The sequence below is a fragment of the Pseudonaja textilis genome, chromosome 1 (assembly GCF_049901715.1).
Source record: "Pseudonaja textilis isolate UNSWEBS1 chromosome 1, rPseTex1.2, whole genome shotgun sequence".
Classification (NCBI taxonomy): Eukaryota; Metazoa; Chordata; class Lepidosauria; order Squamata; family Elapidae; genus Pseudonaja; species Pseudonaja textilis.
The window spans coordinates 120,921,123-120,940,390 of record NC_141990.1 but is presented as its reverse complement, the minus strand read 5'-3'; the positions used below and the strand labels follow the sequence as shown (position 1 = coordinate 120,940,390).

At 41.6% G+C, this 19,268-nt stretch overlaps 1 protein-coding gene across 11 annotated transcripts in view; it reads left to right on the top strand.

Annotated features, from left to right (window-relative positions):
* The window catches only part of PHF3 (PHD finger protein 3), a 73,987-nt gene that overhangs the window by 8,648 nt on the left and 46,071 nt on the right, over positions 1–19,268 (top strand). For 2 of the 11 annotated variants that reach the window (XM_087915819.1, XM_087915836.1), the window contains exon 2: positions 18,818–18,885. The exons of the other annotated variants lie outside the window; for them this stretch is intronic. The gene's annotated coding sequence lies outside the window, so the exon portion shown is untranslated. The remainder of the gene's footprint in view (positions 1–18,817; positions 18,886–19,268) is intronic. 11 annotated transcript variants of the gene reach the window in all.

Sequence of the window (19,268 nt, the reverse complement as noted above, 5' to 3'; positions counted from 1 at the left end):
ACTATATAGCGACAGCATCAAGACAAAATGGAAAGACTCTCCCTAAATCCTTTTTCAAATGATAGATGAATTAAATTTAAAAGATATATGGAGAGAAAGAAATGGCAAAACTCAACAATATACTTTTTATTCAAATAGACATTTATCGTGGTCCAGAATAGATATGATTTGGATCTCAACAGAATTAATATCTAATATTCAAGAAATAAATATTGAAACAAGTACATGGGCAGACCATAATCCAATGACAATTAAATGGAAAGGACAAAAAAGAAGATCTAGATGGACATTAAATAATACTATTTTAAAGGAAAAAGACTTCACACAATGGATGGAAAAAGAATTGGCCTTCTTTTTTAGGAAAAATAAAAAAGAAGATACTTCAGTGCAGAATGTTTGGGATACAATGAAGGCATATGCGAAAGGATTAATAATAGACTATACAAAGAAAAAGAATATTAGGAAGAGGCAAACTATCAAAACTTAGAAGATGATCACAAAAAACTGGAAAAAGAATTACAGAAAATGCCACAGAAAAAAGATATTAAACTTAAAATGGACATAATTAAACATAAAATGGGTCAGGTAGAGAAAGAAGAACTGGCACAAAAAATTAGAAGTGCTAAACAGAACTATTTTGAAGATGCAAACAGGCCAGGTAGATGGTTAGCATATAAACTGAGAAAGGAGAAAGAATCAAGGAAAATATTACAGTTAATAGATGATCAAGGCCAAATATGCTATGGTAATAAGGAGAAAAAGGCAATTATCCGAGACTTTTATGGACAACTATATAAACAGGATTTCGATGAGGAAAAAATTAAACATTATTTACAAAATGCTAACCTACCTAAGATACCTGAGGAGACTGAAAAAAATGCTAGAAAGCACTATAACAATGATGGAATTAACCGAAGCATTCAACAGACAGAATAATGGAAAAGCACCAGGTCCAGATGGGCTTCCGGCAGAATTTTATAAAACATTACAAGAATCGTTGAGCATTCCACTGCTAGAAGTCATGAATGAAGTTATGTCAAATCAGAAAATACCTAAAACATGGTCAGAAGCTTATATTACACTTATTCCAAAAGAAGGGGCCGATCCATTACAAATTAAGAACTATAGATCCATTTCTTTACTGAATGAAGACTATAAAATTTTCGCTTCAATTTTGGCAGAAAGGCTAAAAAAATACTTAAATAATTTTATTCACCCTGATCAGAATGGATTTTTACCAAAGAGGCAAATTAAAGACAACATGAGGGTAATTCTGGATACTTTGGAATATTATGAGGCGCATCCTGAAAAACAAATGGCTTTGATATTTCTAGATGCCCAAAAGGCATTTGATAATGTGAACTGGAGATTTATGTTACTATTACTGGAACAAATGGGCTTTGCCAGAAAATTTATTCAAGCAATAGAAGCCATATACTATAAGCAAATGGCAAAAGTAATGATAGAGGGAGAATTTACAGACTATTAATATAAGAAAAGGCACAAGACAGGGATGCCCATTATCACCTTTGCTATTTGTACTGACTTTGGAAGTGTTGAATAGAAATATTAGAGAGGACCAAAATATAAAAGGAATGAAAGTCAAGAAGGAGGAATTTAAATTGCAAGTCTTTGCGGATGACTTGGTTTTCATTCTGGAAGATCCTCTAGAGACAGCTTTAAAACTATTGGAAAAGATAGAGACGTATGGTGAGATGGCTGGTTTGAAAATAAATAAAGATAAAACAAAGATTCTGACAAAGAACATGCTATTAAAACAAAGAGAAGAACTGGCAGACTTATTGAAAATTCAAGTTACAAACAAGGTTAAATATTTGGGGATACATCTGATGTCAAGATGTACCACATTGAAAGAGAATAACTATATTAAACTCAAACAGCAGATAGCATGTGATCTGAAGAAATGGGAAAACCTACAATTGTCATTGATAGGTAGAATTTCAACAATCAAGATGAATATTTTACCCAGAATTTTATATTTGTTCCAAACAATACCAATTAGGCTTGGCAAAGATTATTTTGAAGAATTAAATAAAATTGTGTTGAAGTATATATGGCAAGCTAAGAAAGCGAGAATAAAATTAAAACTTTTACAAGATGCTAGAACTAGAGGAGGATTTGGCCTTCCTAATTGGGAGTTGTATTACCAACCTGCAAATTTAATGTGGGCCAAAGAATGGATAACATTAAGAAAGACTAGATTGTTGACATTAGAAGGACATGATTTATTACTGGGCTGGCATGCTTTTCTTTGGTATAAGGGAACTAAATTGCAGGGCTATTTTAGAAGGCATTGTATATGGGAGTCTTTATGGTTGAATTGGGAGAAAATTAAGAGCCAATGTTATTTGAAAATCCCAGTTTGGTTATCTACTATTGAAGCTTTTTCTTATCCTATAACATATAAGAAGGAACAAACAGTTAGATATGGGGAAATATTGGATGAAAAGAGTGAACTTAAAACGGTGCAAAACATAGAAGAACAAGGTATAAAGATGAATTGGTTTTCATATGCGCAAATACACTCAAGGTATCTTAAAGATTCTAAAATGGAGGGATTTTATGATAAATTGACTGACTTAGATAGGATTTTGACAGGTACTGATGAAAAAGTGATCAAAAAATTATATAGTTATTTGCTGGAAATTAAACTAGAGGAAGAACAAGTTAAAGAAACGATGATTGCTTGTGGGAAGAATTTTGGATATGGGATTGATACAGAGAAATGGCAAAAATTGTGGTCTCAAAATTATAAAATGACAATGTCAACAGCATATAAAGAAAATTTGTATAAGATGTTTTACAGGTGGCATTTCCCCCCGACAAGAATAGCAAGAATGTTCAAGAATAAATCTGAAAAGTGCTGGAAATGTCATCAGATACCTGGCTCATATTACCATATGTGGTGGACTTGTGAGGACGCTAGAAAATATTGGACTAGAATTCGCATATGGTTGGAAAAAATGACAAAGAAACATATAGATTTGAAACCAGAGATTTTTTTATTGGGAATCTTACCTGATACATATAATAAAAATTTAAAGTGTTTGATTGTAAATGTATTAACAGCAGCTAGGATTGTATTTGCTAAAAATTGGAAGAGTGAGAAAATACCATCAGAGGAAGAAATTATTAAGAAAATATTGGAATGTGCTGAAGTGAGTAGATTGACATTTGAAATTAGAGAACAAGAAGATAAACAATTCTATGAAATTTGGGACCTTTTCTATCAATGGCTAGATAATAAAATATAATAATAGAACATTTAGAAACTTAGGATATAATGAATATATACTTCTTTTTTTTTTTTCTTGGATACTATTTTTATAAAATTTTATTAAGATAGACTTGGTATGACTCGATGATTCGTTGTAAAATAAATTAAATAAATTATAGTTATCTCATTAAAGTATGAATTAACAAAATTATAGTCAAATGATTGTTTAGTAATGATATCAGGCTATATAATTGTTGATTGATAATATGAGTTATGTAATATAACTACAATGGAGACTATGAAATGGATGTACAAAAAAAAGTGGTAAACCAACTGATACACTGTCTGTAAATTTATGAAGGAGGATGATGCTTTTATGTTTATGTTTTATGTGTTTTTGTTCGTTGTTAAAATCAATAAAACTTTTTTTCAAAACAAAAAAAAAAGATCCTTACCCAGATAGGAAGAGCTCCATGGACAGGTACTCCTGCAGGGGGAGGTCCCCCCTGCAGTAAGGGAGGAGGAGGAAGAGGAAGGGGACCCAGACCTAGATCTAATCAGGGAAGAGGAGGAATTTGACTTGGGGTCCATGCAGTACAGTGAACCCCTCTCAGAGGTGGATCCATTGGAAGGGGAGATGTCCGAGGACGAGGGTCTCAGCCCCGACCAGCCCTCTTTCGTGGGACTATTCAAGCCACAATTATTTAAGTCCCTTCTATTCAAGGCCAAGAACATTTCAGTCCTAAACACGCAGCCACCCTCTGATCTCACTCCTCCTGTCCCAGAGGGCCCAGAGGACTCTATCTTTAAACAGCCCATGGTGGAGGCTGAGGTCATCCCAACTCCCCCATTTTTTCTGATCTCATGGTTAAACAGTTGGCCTCTAATGCGCCCCCGTCTGGCCATGATAAAAGGTTTTTCAATTTGGACCCAGAATTTTCCAATTTACTGACTACTCCGGAGGTTGATGAGCCCATTGTGGGCCTAGTCTCCTCCTCTACCCTGAGTGATGCTCTGGAGGCCCTGACACCGGAGGAGAAGCGGGCCGAGCTGGCCTTGCGCCGGGCACACCAATCGGATGCCTGGGCAATCAGATCAGCCACGGCTGCCTCTTTCTTCACTCGCTCATCGATTTGCTGGCTTCGCCAGCTCAGACAACATGTTCCTGCATCCAATGTCAGAGCACATCAGGACATAGCTAAACTCACGGCCGCTGCAGAATTCTCAGCCGATGCACCTATCACACGGTTAAATTCTCCACCAGAGCAATCACTTCTCATGTCACAGCCCGCCGCCTGCTCTGGCTGAGACATTGGCAGGGTTATCTTAAGAACAAGGTCAAATTGGCTTCTGCTCCCATTGTGGGAAACAAATTATTCGGACCGTCTTTGGACCCCTTATTGGTGGAGGGTCACAATAAGAAGAAGTTCCTCCCCTCCCTTATTCGAAGGTCAGAGTCCAGACCCTCACAGCCCTTTGGAGAGGACCCTTTTGGCCCTTTTACCAGGCTCCCTTCTCCCCTCGGTACCAAAGGCCCCCAGCCTTCGGGTCTGGTCAACCCCAAGACTGCGCCGACTCAGCTGACAGAAACAGAAGGGGCAGTAACTACAAAAGGCCCTTTCGGGGAACAGGTAGCCGGCCCTTTCGGCATCCCAGATAGACCAGGTGACTCCATTCCCATTGGCGGGCATCTTAAATCTTTCGCCAGTCAGTGGGACTCCTTTACTTCCGACGCCTGAGTTAGGGACACCATTAGGCTCGGTCTTGCCCTTGAGTTCCTGTCCGCTCCCCCCGATTTCTTTATGACGTGTCCTCTTTCCAGGGACCGGACTAAGCGTGACCTCATGGATTCCACTAGCCAACACTTAGTTAACATAAAAGCCATTCAACCTGTCCCTTAGGCTCAGTGGGGACGAGGTTTTTACTCCCATTGTTCATAGTCCCAAATCATTTGGCGGGGTGGAGAGCGATACTGGATTTAAAGTGACTCAACCGCTATCTGCTGCACCGCAAGTTTAAAATGCACACATTACAATCCATTCTATTGGGAACTAGACAAGGGGACTGGCTAACCTCCATAGACCTGACAGAGGCATATTTACACATAGCCATTAGGCCTTCCCATCACAAATTTCTACGGTTCTGCTATAATAATCAGCACTTCCAATATGTGGCGCTTCCCTTTGGACTAGCCTCCGCCCCCAGAACCTTTACCAAGGTCTTGGCGACACTAGCGGCCCACCTCAGAACCCTCCCCGTGCGCCTATCTGGATGACATCCTCATATTATCCCGTTCCAATCATCAAGCAGCAAGGGACACACAGGTTACCCTAGCCGCTCTCCAGGAGCATGGCTTTCTTATCAATTGGAAGAAGAGCCAATTACCCCATCCACCAGAATAACCCATCTGGGGATGGTAATTGACACATTGCAAGAGAAGGTTTTTCTATCTTCAGATAGACTACTCAGTATACAAAAATCTGTCAGAACGATCAGGCGACTTAGGAGGGTTTCCCTACTAGAATTGTCAAAATTGCTGGGAAAAATGATTTCATGTATTTCCTTTATTAGCTGGGCCCATCTACACACCAGATCCCTCCGGTGGTTCCTGCTTCTGTACCAGAGATCCGGCAGAAGCAACTCAAAACAGGCAGTCAGGGTACCTCCAAAGGTCCTCTCGTCCCTCCTTTGGTGGGGCAAACCATCCATCAACAAGGGCTACCCCCTCAAGGAGCCCCAAAGACTTACTGTCACCACAGATGCCAGTCTATTCGGATGGGGCACCCACGTCCAGTCATTCACATCACAGGGCAGATGGTCAGTGACAGAGCAATCACGCAACATAAACTGGCTGGAACTTCACACCGTGCACCCGGCCTGTAGCAGCTTCCTCCCTCAGGTACACGGCCGTCACATACTCATCCTCACAGACAATGTGTTGGCCAAGGCCCACATAAACAAACAGGGGGGCACACAATCAATCCGATTGATGAGGCAGGCCGAGCGCCTCTGCCGTTGGGCGGAGACCAATCTCCTTTCCATCAGGGCAGAACACATCTCGGGATTATCAAACACCCAAGCAGACTGGTTAAGCAGGGCTACAATAGACCAGTCGGAGTGGCAACTCCACCCATCCCTGTTCAAAGAGGCGGCGTCAATTTTCGGGCAACCGGTAGTGGACCTGTTTGCCTCCCCACTCAATGCCCAGCTCCCGAGATTTTTCTCCAGATACCCATCCCAAGGGGCGGAGAATCACAATGCATTACGTTGCCCTTGGCCCACAGGGCTACTGTACGCATTTCCCCTCCTAGCGCTGGTGCCCAGGGTCATCCAGAAGTTGCTTCATGAGAAAGTGGAGCTACTTCTCGTAACACCCTACTGGCTCAGACGGCCATGGTTTGTGGACCTTCGCAGTCTCTCAGTGGCCCCGCCCTGGAGGATCCCATCAGACAGGGTCTCCCTGTCCCAGGGGCCCCTCCTCCATCCGGACCCCCAATGGCTCCAATTAACTGCCTGGAGGTTGAGCAGGACCGCCTGAAGAAGGAAAACCTATCTAGCAGGGTCATTGACACTATACTAGCAGCCAGATGGCCCTCAACTATATGAATTTACAATGCCACATGGTCTATTTTTTGTAAATGGTGTGACAAGTTCCAAATTAACCCTGTTTCTCCTTCCGTTGCCCAAATTTTAGACTTCCTGCAGGAGGGACTCAGTAAGGGGCTGTCTCCCAATACATTGAAATGACAGGTAGCAGCCTTAACAACGGTTATCTCCTGTGAGGGAGTTGATTCCCTCTCTCATCACCCCCGTATTCGGGTTTTTCTTAAAGGAGCCACCAATTTACACTCTCCAACTCTATACCGGTACCCAACCTGGGATCTTAACAGAGTCCTTAACTCGCTAAGTCCCCTTTCGAGCCCTTAAGGGAGTCATCCCTCCAGTTTCTAATATACAAGGTAGTCTTTCTTGTAACCATTGCATCCGCCCGTAGAATATCAGAAATTGCAGCCTTATCCATTAGAAGAGACCTCTGTGTATTTCATATGGATCGGGTGCTTCTCCGGCCTGATCCTACCTTTTTCCCCAAAGTCAATTTGGTTTTCCATAGAGTGCAGGAACTTATCCTTCCAAATTTTTGCCCCAAGCCATCACAGGAAAGGGAAAGGCAATGGCACATATTGGACGTGAGACATGCTCTGCAAATTTACATAAAACGCACAGAGCTTTTCAGAAAATCAGAAGCCTTGTTTCTTTTTTTTCAACCCAAGACGCTGGGTCACAAAGTGTCACCATCCACCATAGGTCGTTGGATAAGGGCGGCAATTGCTAGGTCATACCAGTTGCAGGCCTTGCAGGTACCCAGAGGTATCACTGCTCATTCCACCAGGAGTGCGGCGACTTCGGCAGCTTGGGCCACTCAGGCTCCAATAACCGAAATCTGCCGGGCGGCGACGTGGGCATCCCCGTCACCCTTTATCAGGCACTATAAAATTGAAGTGTTTGCCTCAGCTGAGGCTTCCTTTGGTAGAAGGGTTCTACAGAGGGTTTTTAGAGACCCCGAGGTGGTCTCCGACCAGACGGAGCCCCTCCTGTAGGACAGGCCCAGCTTTGGTATGTCCCACTACTGGATGCTCCAAGCAGCTCTGAGGAGAAGGGGCGTTGGTACTTACCTGATACGCCCTTTCTCTTTGAGCTGCGAGGAGCATCCAGCCCCACCCAAATTTCACTGTCTGGTGGGGTCTTGTTTCGGCCAAGGAACTATTAGATAATTAGGATGAGAACACAATTTTTTTCCTCTTGTCTTCGCAAAACTGGGGGAACGCTGTGGAGGAGGAGGAGCGTTCCTCAAAATTAAGCTCAGCCTATAAATGCAGAGACTGAAGCACCACCCACTACTGGATGCTCCTCGCAGCTCAAAGAGAATGGGCATATCAGGTAAGTACCAACGCCCCTTTGGTGAAAACTCTAGGGGCGGAAGATAACCCAAAGGGAAGAGCTCTATTGATAGTGCTGCAAAACCTTAAGAACTTCCTATGGGAAAGACAGATAGGAATATGTAAGTAAGCTTCCGTCAAATCAATGGACGTGAGGAAGTCCCCCTGCCTAATGCTCTTCAGAATGGTCTGGAGGGAATGCATCAAGAATTGTCCTCCATCCCCCAGAGGCCTTGAGGATAATGGAGATTCTGGAGTAAAACCCCATCCCCTGTTGGTCCAGAGGGACCTTTTGGATGGCTCTGAGTTCAAACAGGTGCTGGATAGCTGACTCCATGAGCCCTCTTCTCCTCCATGCTGCATTGAGAGCACAGGATGGGTTGACTCCTTCCTATGACATCATTTAGCTGAGTCTGTACTAAGATATAAAAGCCAGCCCCCCGGGAAAGTCCCCAGCTTTTGACTCAGCTCTTTTCAGTCAGTAGCTGTGTCTCTGAAAGCGTTCTGTTAGACAGCACTCAAAGTGATCTTTAGTACTTTTTTCCCTCACTTTAAGCAGCTCCCAGGGCAGCTGCTCTTCCAGGAGAGCAGGGCTCTCTCTCCTGCAACATTGGGAGCAACGTTACAGAGCTCTTTGCAGGCAAGCTGGGCAGCGTCTGTAGACCTCCCCCACGCCTGCAGTTTGGAGCGATCGTAAAAACGATCAGCAAACTGATAAGAGCACAAGCCAGCTGATCGTGTGGCTGGTTTCTGCATTTTTCTCTTGCTGACTTCGCTCGGGGCTCTGTATAGCCTAAGGAGCGATTCTTTGATCTTGGAGCCTGTTTTGCTGTAGTCAGTGGCCATCTTGGATTCAAGCCTTCCACCACGAGGTGAGCAGCCATTTTGTAAGCCTGGGGGCCATTTATACTCTAAGGGGCTTAATAGAAAAATTTCTAAACAGCTTCTTCCCAACGCAAGAGCCTTTATTCTACAAATGGAGCAAGATAAGGCTCAGGCAGAGTTTTCCCCCCCAGTGAAACAGTCTCTTAAGCCCAATAAGAGAAAAAGACGTAGGCAAAACGCACCCAATCAGTCCAGAGGGAGGTGGCTGCTAAAATCAAAGCTAAGGCTCTAGCCCCTAAGAGGGCAACTCAGGTTGAATTGACGGCAGAGAAGTGCAGACGTACAGCTCTAGAGAGGCAGTTCAACAGAACTATTCAACAGAAGGGAGTGCAACTACAGCATGTTTCAGGTGATACTCGTGCGCCCCAACCAAGCCCTCCCTGGGGAGGAGAAGTTATCTATGAGCCTTTCCATCCTCCATCCTGGTCTCCTGAGGCTCTTGCAGTACAATCAGATCCTCTTAGCAGAACTGGACCTTATTTCCAACAGGCTTCTGTGCCCCATGCTCCTTCCCCTCCCTCCACGCCTCTAACCTCTCCTCAATCTAGTCCTGAAGCCACCTTCACTCCCACAGCAGCGGGTCTTTGGCCTTCTGCCTCTACCTTTGAGCATAGACCAAGGGATATCCAAGATGTTGTCTCATTAGCCATTAGGCAGGGATTGGCTGAAGGCTTCAAGCAAATTCTTCAACCTCTGGAAAGGGTTCAGACCCTTCTCCCTTCTCAATTTATAAGTTCATTGCCTTATCATCCTGATTTACACAGGCCCCAGGACCTCAGGGTCCATTCTTCTCTACCAGAATGGGAGGAGGTTGGTGAGGAAGGAAGGCCTTCACCATCTGAATACAGTTACTCTTCTCATTCAGAGTGTGAAGAAGGTGATATTTTTGACCAAAATCTTTCAGAGAAACAGGATTCTCGCCCAGAGCAGACATCCTCTGCATTGGTCTTCAAACCTACTCTCTTCAGGCCATTGCTCAGCAAGGCCTTGGTCACTGCCAAGCTGTTGCCAGAGGAAGTGGCTCCCGAGACACAAGGAAATCCCTCTAGCCAAGGGGATTCGCTCTTCTCCAAGCCTGTAGTGCATGCGGAGATTTTACCTTCTCTCATTTTGTTCCTGGACATGGTCAAGGAACAGTGCGCTTCTCCTTCGGCAGGTCCTCGCCCATCTTCTCTGGATTAGTGTTTCTACAATGTCAGCGCAGCTCTGGACAATGCCTTCGCAGTGCCTTCTGTTGACATTCTGGTTCTGGCCTCGTTCTCATCTTCTGGCACTCCCACAGAGCTGGAAGATATCCTGAAACCGGATGATAAACGCTCCGAACAGACCCTCAAGCGCAATCACCAGGCCACTGCTTGGGCTGTTTGGGCTTCAGCAACAGCATCCTTTTTCACGAGGGCATCCATACGGTGGCTGCGCCAACTCCAGAATAGATTGCCTGCTTCTGACCTTCGATCTCATCAAGACCTTAATAAGATTATTGCAGCGGTGGAATTCACTGCGGATGCCACTCTCAATTCCACCAAATTTGCATCCAAGGCCATGGCATCTTCTGTAGCAGCAAGAAGACTTTTATGGCTCCGAAATTGGCAGGCGAGTCACACCCAAAATGGAAGCTGGCTTCAGTTCCATTCGCAGACGATAAGCTTTTTGGCGATGTTCTGGAACCTTACCTCATCGAAACTAGAGATAAATGTAAAATTCTCCCTTCCTCTGTGAAGAAAGCCGACTATCGCCCTGCTCCTTATCGCCCTCCTGCCTTCCGAGCAGAAACCTCATCTCTCTTCCCCTGCTCTCACAGGCCGTACTCCCAATGCCAAGACCAACAGGTGGAAGCATCTGGCAGGCAACAACCTTCTACTGGTAAACGGCCTTTTCGGGGGGAGGGGGTTGTTCCTTTCGTCGCTCTAAGTAATCCCTCATTCTCCCCACCCATCGGAGGTTGCCTAGCCTTCTTTGCCTCCAAATGGGAGGAGTCAACGACAGACGCCTGGGTGCTCAGCACTATTAGGTCAGGGTTACAATTGGACTCCCTAATGCCACACACACCCCCCCCCAAAAAAAATCTGATCTGTCCTGTCTTTTGGGACATTTCCAGGCAAGCCCTCATGAATCAGGCCATTCAGCACCTTCTTGAAATCAGGGCTATTCAACCCGTTCCCCCCTCTCAACGGGGATGTGGGCTTTACTCTAGCCTTTTCATCATTCCCAAAGCCTCGGAGGTGGCAAGCCATCCTTGATCTAAAATTTCTCAACCAATTTGTAAAATACAGGTGATTTAAAATGCAGACTCTGCATTCTTTTTTAGAGAGCGTTTGGGACGGCGACCTCCTCTCTTCCATTGATCTCACTGAGGCTTACCTCCACATCCCAATTTGGCCTCATCATCTCCAGTATCTCCATTTCTGTTATCAGAATACCCATTATCAGTATCGAGCACTTCCTTTCGGCCTCTCATCCTCTCCAAGGGTCTTCACAAAGGTCCTGGCAGCATTGATGGCATCTCTGTGTTCTATTCCAGTGAAGATCCAATGCTACTTGGATGACATTTTGATTCTATCCTCTTCCATCTTTGCAGCCCATCGGGATCTGCAAATTATCCTGTCATGTCTCCAGAGCCATGGATTTTCCATGAACACCAAAAAGAGCCAGCTCTCTCCCACAACCAAATTGCAACACTTGGGAGCAGATATCGATACCATGTGCAAAGCAGGAGAAGACTTTTTCTGGAGATCTGCTTGTTGAGGCCTTTTGTACCTTGGCAACATCTCTCTCCTTAGCTTTTGAGGCCTTCTTTGCTGGCTGCATTCCCTTGTTATTTGAAGCAGCAGGAGCTGCCCTGTGAGATCTAGCTGCTCTGGCTGCTGTGCTGTACCTAGGGGCTTCCACCATCTTGAAAGCAGAAAGGCCTTTTCTGGACTTGAAGTCCTGTACAAGGAGGAGAACACACAAAGGGATTTTCATAAGAACTTCAGGGAATATCTTCTTCCAATCCCCTACCTCTCAACAACTCTTCTTCAGCCCTATGCAATCTTCAGTAGGATGTTTTAACACTTCCTACTGGGACTCATACCCTCTAGGGCTTAATAGGGCTATCCAATATAGTCCATGCCCGGCCTGAAGCCTGGAGGCCCTGTTCTACTTCGGGACAGGGAGCAGTCCCCCACTGGGATGAAGAATAATTAAAAAGTGCTTTCACTTCGGTGTCTTCTGGCTTAGCAACAACGAAAGACCGGTGGCCTAGTGCTGGTACAGCTGCTGGAGTGGTTGGAGGAGCAGGCCAAGCCTCTTCAAAATGGCTGCCTCCAGCCTAGGAACTCTTCAAAATGGCCACCCGGCCACGAGGTGTTCTAAAATGGCCACTTTGGGCCACGAAGCAGGGAGCCCTAAAGAGGGATCCCTGGCCTTTCATTGCTCCCTGGAGGGCAGGGGCAGCTCCTGAGCAAGCTGCTCAAACTACGGCTATCCTCTTCGATGCGGAGGCTCCAAAATAGCCCCACGTCTCAGGACAGAGCAGGACGAAGCTTCAAAAAAATAGCCGCCTGGTGTCTGCTGAAAACGGCCTCGTGGTCCTCTGCAGTCTGCTTCAGACTGCCAGAGCAGCCTCAGCTGTTGTGCAGCTCCAAAAAACAGCTGAGAAGGGGAGCTGCATGAGTTTGAATTTTGAGGCTTTTTTTTTCTCCATTAAACAAGTAAGACTGTCTTTGGAAACAACCCAAAGGCAGGAGAGGCAATGACTTGCATCCGTCCTGGATGAGGACTGTGTCAAAAGCTGGGAGGAGCTACCTAAAGTGGGCAGAGCTAGGCTAATAAGCCTTTTAGACAGACTCAGTCCAAACAGCTAGGACAAGAGCAACACCCACTCCTAACCTGTCACAGCCTTACAAGGGAGAATAGCCTGCAATACTGCATTCTAACCATTTAGCCACTACAGCTACTGTTCAAAAATACCATTCAGTATGTTTAATATTGTCCATTATGCTCAATATTTAAAATATTTTAATTTGTTCTGTAATTGTAAGTCAACTTTGAGTTCTTTTCGTTTAATTGTGATCTGTAACGTCTTATAGTTCCATCTAGTATTTGAAGTCTTATTGTATTTTTTTAAAGAATTCAAAACAAAATCCTACTGAAAGGATTCTTTATGATTAACTTCAAAATTTATTTCAAATTTATCTGGACCCATAGTCTGTTTCTAATATCAAAGTTTAAAACAGCGTGATGTTATTTTTTTTCCAGATTGCATACTCCATTTTTGCATTTCTTTTGAAAGCTTCTTGTGTTCTCCAAATTTCACAAGAATAGGTGTTCTGTTTGGAGAAGTAATAGTATATGCGATTTGAAGAAAGAAGTCTTCCAAAACACTATAAGATTTGGATTTCCTACCATTCTCCAAATAGTGTCCATTCTTGTGAGACCTGCTGATAGTCCTAACTCTCTACTTCAGTTCCAATATAGCCTGAATTTTGATCACATAACTGTGGGGATGCTACAATGGCCATAACACCGGGCGACAATCATAAGTCCATTTTTCATTTACATTGCATTTTCCTGCCTCCCCTTTTAACTGCTTGATCCATTAGGGCAGGTCTTTTCTAAATTTCTTTCTCTAACAATTAAGCCACTGTGGGTTCCTTCTTTTCTTGTCTGATTTTTTTCCTGTGTTCTCCCCCTTTTCCCTAGGTTATTCTCACATTTCATTGCATCACTTTCCCCTTCAGACTCAACCTCCCTTCCCAAGTTCCCAGAGAAATAAGTTGTGGACTGTGAGAATGAAATATAGCCATGCCACTTTCTTCTTTTGGCAACTTAGCACATGCACACAAGACGTCGCATAAATCAACTCCAGTTAAGGTGGTAGTCAGCCTTCCCTTGGGAATCTGGTAGAAACATCCCCCTTCCATTTCTTGTATGCCTGACAAGGAAGGAACTGAATTATTTTCCTCTGCTTAGTCTTAGATATACTCGAAGCTTCCTCCAGCTCATCATGGTCAGTGCTTGGCTCCTGCAAGGCCAGAAGATTCTTAGGGTGGGATTTATTGGTGTATTGATTGTGAAAACAATATATCAATGTTGGTGTTTTATTGCTACCTGCCATGTTCTTTCTGAATCTTTCTAATGAATTAATACTCAGCCTGCTTCCTCTGCATCTAGAGTCTAATACTACTCCTACTATTCCTCATATTCTCCCCATCTATTAAAATGGGAGACAGAAGTGTCTCTGATTGTAGAGTTCAGTGGAGAGACTCTTTCACAAACAAACTTTCATTGATGATGGCAACTGCAAGCGAAATGAACTGGTTTGATCTGATTAGTTTACAGGGGGAGGACCAATAACTCTTTTGAGCCCTATTTCTTGGAAAGTCTCATGGAATTTAATAATTTTGTAGTAAGCTGTGTTACATCTCCTTGAATTCTAGCTTCTTCTTATGCATTTGCTGCTTTTTGTATGAAATTATAATTTGAGTTGTTCTTTTAAGTTTTTGCTGCAGGAAATATGTGGCATGAAGTAGGGCACTTTCTTGTATGTTTGTTGGTAAGACCTGTGAGTGAATGCCATACTTCGTCTCAAATGTAGACATACCAATAGAGGAAAGTCTGCAGCATTGTTTTAAGCAAACTCAGCAAGATATGAGTTCAGTCCAGTTGTCTTGCTGGTAAGAAATGCAGCATTTTAAATACTACTGCAATAGCTGTTTAACCTCAGTTTCTCTGTTGGAAATCAGATGAAGGATGGATGACATGACTTTCAATATTTAATAATTGCTAGGGGCCTTTCCAAAATTTGGAAGTGTCTTTACTTCCTCTGACTAACCACATGATTGACTAATCCTCTATATCTAAAGATACCTTCCGAAAGAACTTGAGGTATTTCTTGAGCCATTAGGAATCTCTTGCAAGGAATTAAATTAGTCAATTTGGTAAATAAATACATTACTACCAGTTTGGTAATATACTCCACACTGGAGGAAGATTGGTGATGAAATTTAGTGAAAAAAATTTCTCAAGGTTTTGGAGGAGAGCATATTCATTGATTGCAACAAGCCAGTTGCTCTATCAGTGATTGGGTTTGCTCTCCGACAAACGTGACAGGAGGACACATAATCTCTAATTTATCTATGGATGCAAAGCTACCCAAATTCTCTGAGGGCTCTTTGTTGGGTTCTGAACGTTCTCTCATATCCTGCTGCTTTGGGCATAGTTATACTCTTCTTACCCCCCCCACCCCACCCCCACCCCAGAACAAGGTACCTATAAATGTCCATTGTGCAATAGTTACCCTCCCTCCACTGTGAAAGGTGAAATGGTATCTTGTTTGGCTTCCTTGAGTTCATGCCTGAACTCGAAGCCCAACAAGATACCATTTCACCTTTTATGGTGGCATATGTACGCTGCAGTTGTTTGCTTAATTGGATCAAAGAGATCACTTTTTCCTTCCTGCTCCCTACTTTTAAGGTTGATCTGCATTACAATGGGACTCAAAGTTGCTTGCTTGCAGTATTGTTGTTGGGAGGGGGGTACAGTGATTGAAATGCTGCTTGCTCTTGGGTTGACCATGAGAACTGCTGACCCTTTCTCAGTAGCTGCTGTAGTGGTTTTACAAGTCCAGCAAAATTAAGAGATTTTCTGCAGAAGTAAGTAAAGTCTAGGAAGCACAGCACATCTTTTGTATGTTGTGTGTGTGTGTGCGCGCGCATGTATATGCCCCATGATAGAACAGACTGCACCTTTGCTGGATCCATCTGTATATCTTCTGTAGATGTTCAGTTGAGTCAGATCAAATACACATTTTTCTAATTTCACAAATTTAGTTTCCCATAATTTTTGCAGTACATTTCTGACATGAGTTTACAGGTATATGCAAATAGAGAATTTTTGGAACAAACTAAGATGATATATTTATCTAAAATGTCTGCAAAATGTCATTGATAAATCTAGAAAAATCATTCCACAATTAACCAGGCGGCATTACTGTATGTTCAGATTTTCCTTATCTTGTATCAAAGGCTATTATAAATATTCATGTCCTTCTTTCATTCTGATTAGCTTATAAGCATTTCTCAGTTCTAGTTTTGTAAAGATGTGTGCTTTTTGTAGCTAGTCTAATAGATCTGAGATAAGTGGGAGTAGACAATGATCTCTAATTGTTACTTTGTTCATATTTTTGTAGTCACGAACTGTACAGGCTCTCCGTCCTTTCCCTTCAAATTGGCTGCTGTTCTTCCTTGTCAGGTGTTTAACGGTTAGCTGGGTTCTTTGAGTATCAGTGATGATTCTTGAAATTCCTCTTTGGGAAAGAGTAGGAGACTTGCAAGATTGATGTCAGACCTAAGCCAAATAACAAACGTGACTAGATGAGCTAAATCTGCTTTATTGTAATGCTATATTAAAGAATCTTGCAAGTCTGAAGTACGACATTCCCCTTTACTACTTTTAATTGCTTGATCTATTAAAGTGTATCCCTTCTAAGTTGCTGCCTCAGATGATTAGCTAAGGGGTGCTCCTGCCTGTCTTGAATGATTGTTTCTCTTCTATCTTTTCTCCAAAGTCATTCCCACACACCATTCAAAAAAGACAGTAAAAAAGCTTAGAAGCATACAAAAAGTCCAGATCACATCTTCTCCAGCAGCCAACACCAGATAAGCAAGGATTAACGCCTGACAAACAAGGAGAAAACAATGCCTTGATTAAGGAATTATCATGGAGTAAATCATACTCCTCAGCATCGGTATAGGGCAAGCTATTATACATAAAGAGTGAGCAAACCACACATTCACCATTGTTGACATTACAAACAAGCTCAGGGATAGCAAGGATTCTACAGCTCAAGTCTGCCATAATTTAGGAGGGAATGACTGGCTGACTCACTCATTCACTGACTCACTGAATGAATAAAAAAAGTCAGTTTGGTTTAATGGCCTTCACAGACTAATTTGACAACTCGTTTGTGGCTTAAAAGATGCTGTAATTTGCAGTAGTAAACTATAGCATAATATTCATAATATGTGAATTCAGTCAACATTTTTTATAAAATAAATCATTGAAGTTACCCATGACTCAGAATTATCTGCTACTGATTACAGAAGTCTGGTAGTATTCTGTTATGGTCAATACACAGATTTTGCTGTTGTTTCCTGAGCATACATCATCTTAACTAATAATTTACATGATTTACTGGCAGAGGCTTTTGTGATAGTCCTTTAATGTAGCAGCCTTTCATTTCAGTTTCATTGAATCCTTGGAACTTACGGATTGAGATCATCAGTCTCTTGACAATGAAGTCAATTTTTTACATAAATTTAAAGTGAACTGTCAGTATCTGTAAATAAATTTATATAGAAAGCAATTTTGTTTTAAAGTAATCATTTTCAAAAACTTGACAGTTATGAAGCCCTTTGAATATTTGCAGAACTGGTTTCTGAGAGATTTAAAAAATCAATCCAACAGTGGAAAGATTGAAAAAAGATTGGATATCAAAGTTGAAGATTTTTTTATTAAACTAATCTACTCCCTACACACTTCATTAGCTTTTACTATTGTCTGTATTTGGTGTAAAATTTGCTACATTTCAATTTTTAGATTGATTAGTCCTCTCCTTTTTAACCGCAAAAGGTTTTTAAAGTAATGCCTGGAGATTTTTTTTTAAAAATATTTTTCTTCTATTGCTGTTAATGTGTCATACACTAATGTTTTTTTTGCCTTGGATGGGGTCTGTCAAAAATTATAAATTTTATTTATATCAATATAAATTATGTTTAATATTTTTATTTTTAATACATTTTCATTAAAAGTTCTAGGGTGTACATAAAATCTATCACAAACCAATACAAAATAGAAGGAAGGGAGAAGGAAAAAAAGAAAACATAAAAGTGCAATGAGAATTTTTTTAAAAAAATAGAAGAAGCTTCTGATTTGCTCTGCAGAAAATATAAGTATGATTACAAAATTATCTTTTACTTTATAATTATAAAAAGCTCATTTTTTTCTACTATCCATTTTTTTTCTAATCAAAACCACAAGTGCATTTTTTTCTTATGAAAAAAAATTATAAGGGGTTTCCAATCAGCCATAAATGTAGATAGTATCTTTTTTGGATCAAAGAAGTTAATATAACTACCTCTGCAAGTTCCATCATCATCATCAGCCATTCCTCCATTGTGGATAGTGTCAAATCCTTCCATTTTTGTGAATATAATAATATTGCTGCAGTTGTCATTATTTATTTACTTGTTCAATTTCCATGGCTGCCTATCTCAGTCAATGACATATATAAAAACTAAGTTTCCTGTCCATTAGTTTTTAATAAACAGTCTCTGGTTTCAGTTGTACTTTAATCAATTATGTTTAACAGTTGTAGAAAAATCATGGAACCATTTCCTTTCCTCTTTAGTTGTTAAAAGATGGCTGATATTTTACAGCGGCAGTTGTTGACATGGACTAAAGTGATTCTCACTGCAGAACATTTAGCCAATATGCAGTTAAAATTAACTGAAATTCAGTTAATATTCAACTCATTCAATTTCAGTAACAATTGAAAATTATTACATGTCTATATGGTAGGGTGTAACTTTAAAGATAATGTTTCATTTCATCACTTTTGTAATGTGATGCATGGCTGATTGATTTTACCATAGCAAGCATGATTCTGGGCATCTTTGCCCATGGATTGGAGTAGTGGATAATTTGTAGTATTCTGCTTTTCTTATATATACTCTTTCCCATTTTCATTCCTCATTTACTTTTCCCATTGTCACAGGAAATTCCATGTATGGGAAGTTTGCTTGGTAGAAAATAAGATGCGGAGGATGTTGCAATGCAAAAACAGTTGAGTAGAATGCATTCTGAACTGTTACATTACTTGTTCTCAAGATTCTCAAACATCTTTGCAAAGTTAAGTAGTGCAAGAAAGTTCAGGTGTGGTTGTATATGCACCATCTGGAATGGGTAGTGGTAAATATACCTCCCTGTCTCCCATTTCTTTCATTTTGCCAGCTTTGCAATTGAGAAATAGTGACTAGAGTTCCTAAATCTCTGGTTTGTCCTTTAATTTGAAATTCATCAAATCTACAAAAAAATAATAAATTTCTTGTTGAATTTTTTAAAATTTTAATTTAATTTTTCAAATAGAAACAATTTACAGTGAGTTATATAAGACAGTGATAAGCCACATCAAATTTGATATTTCTAGATAATTTCTAATCCATAGT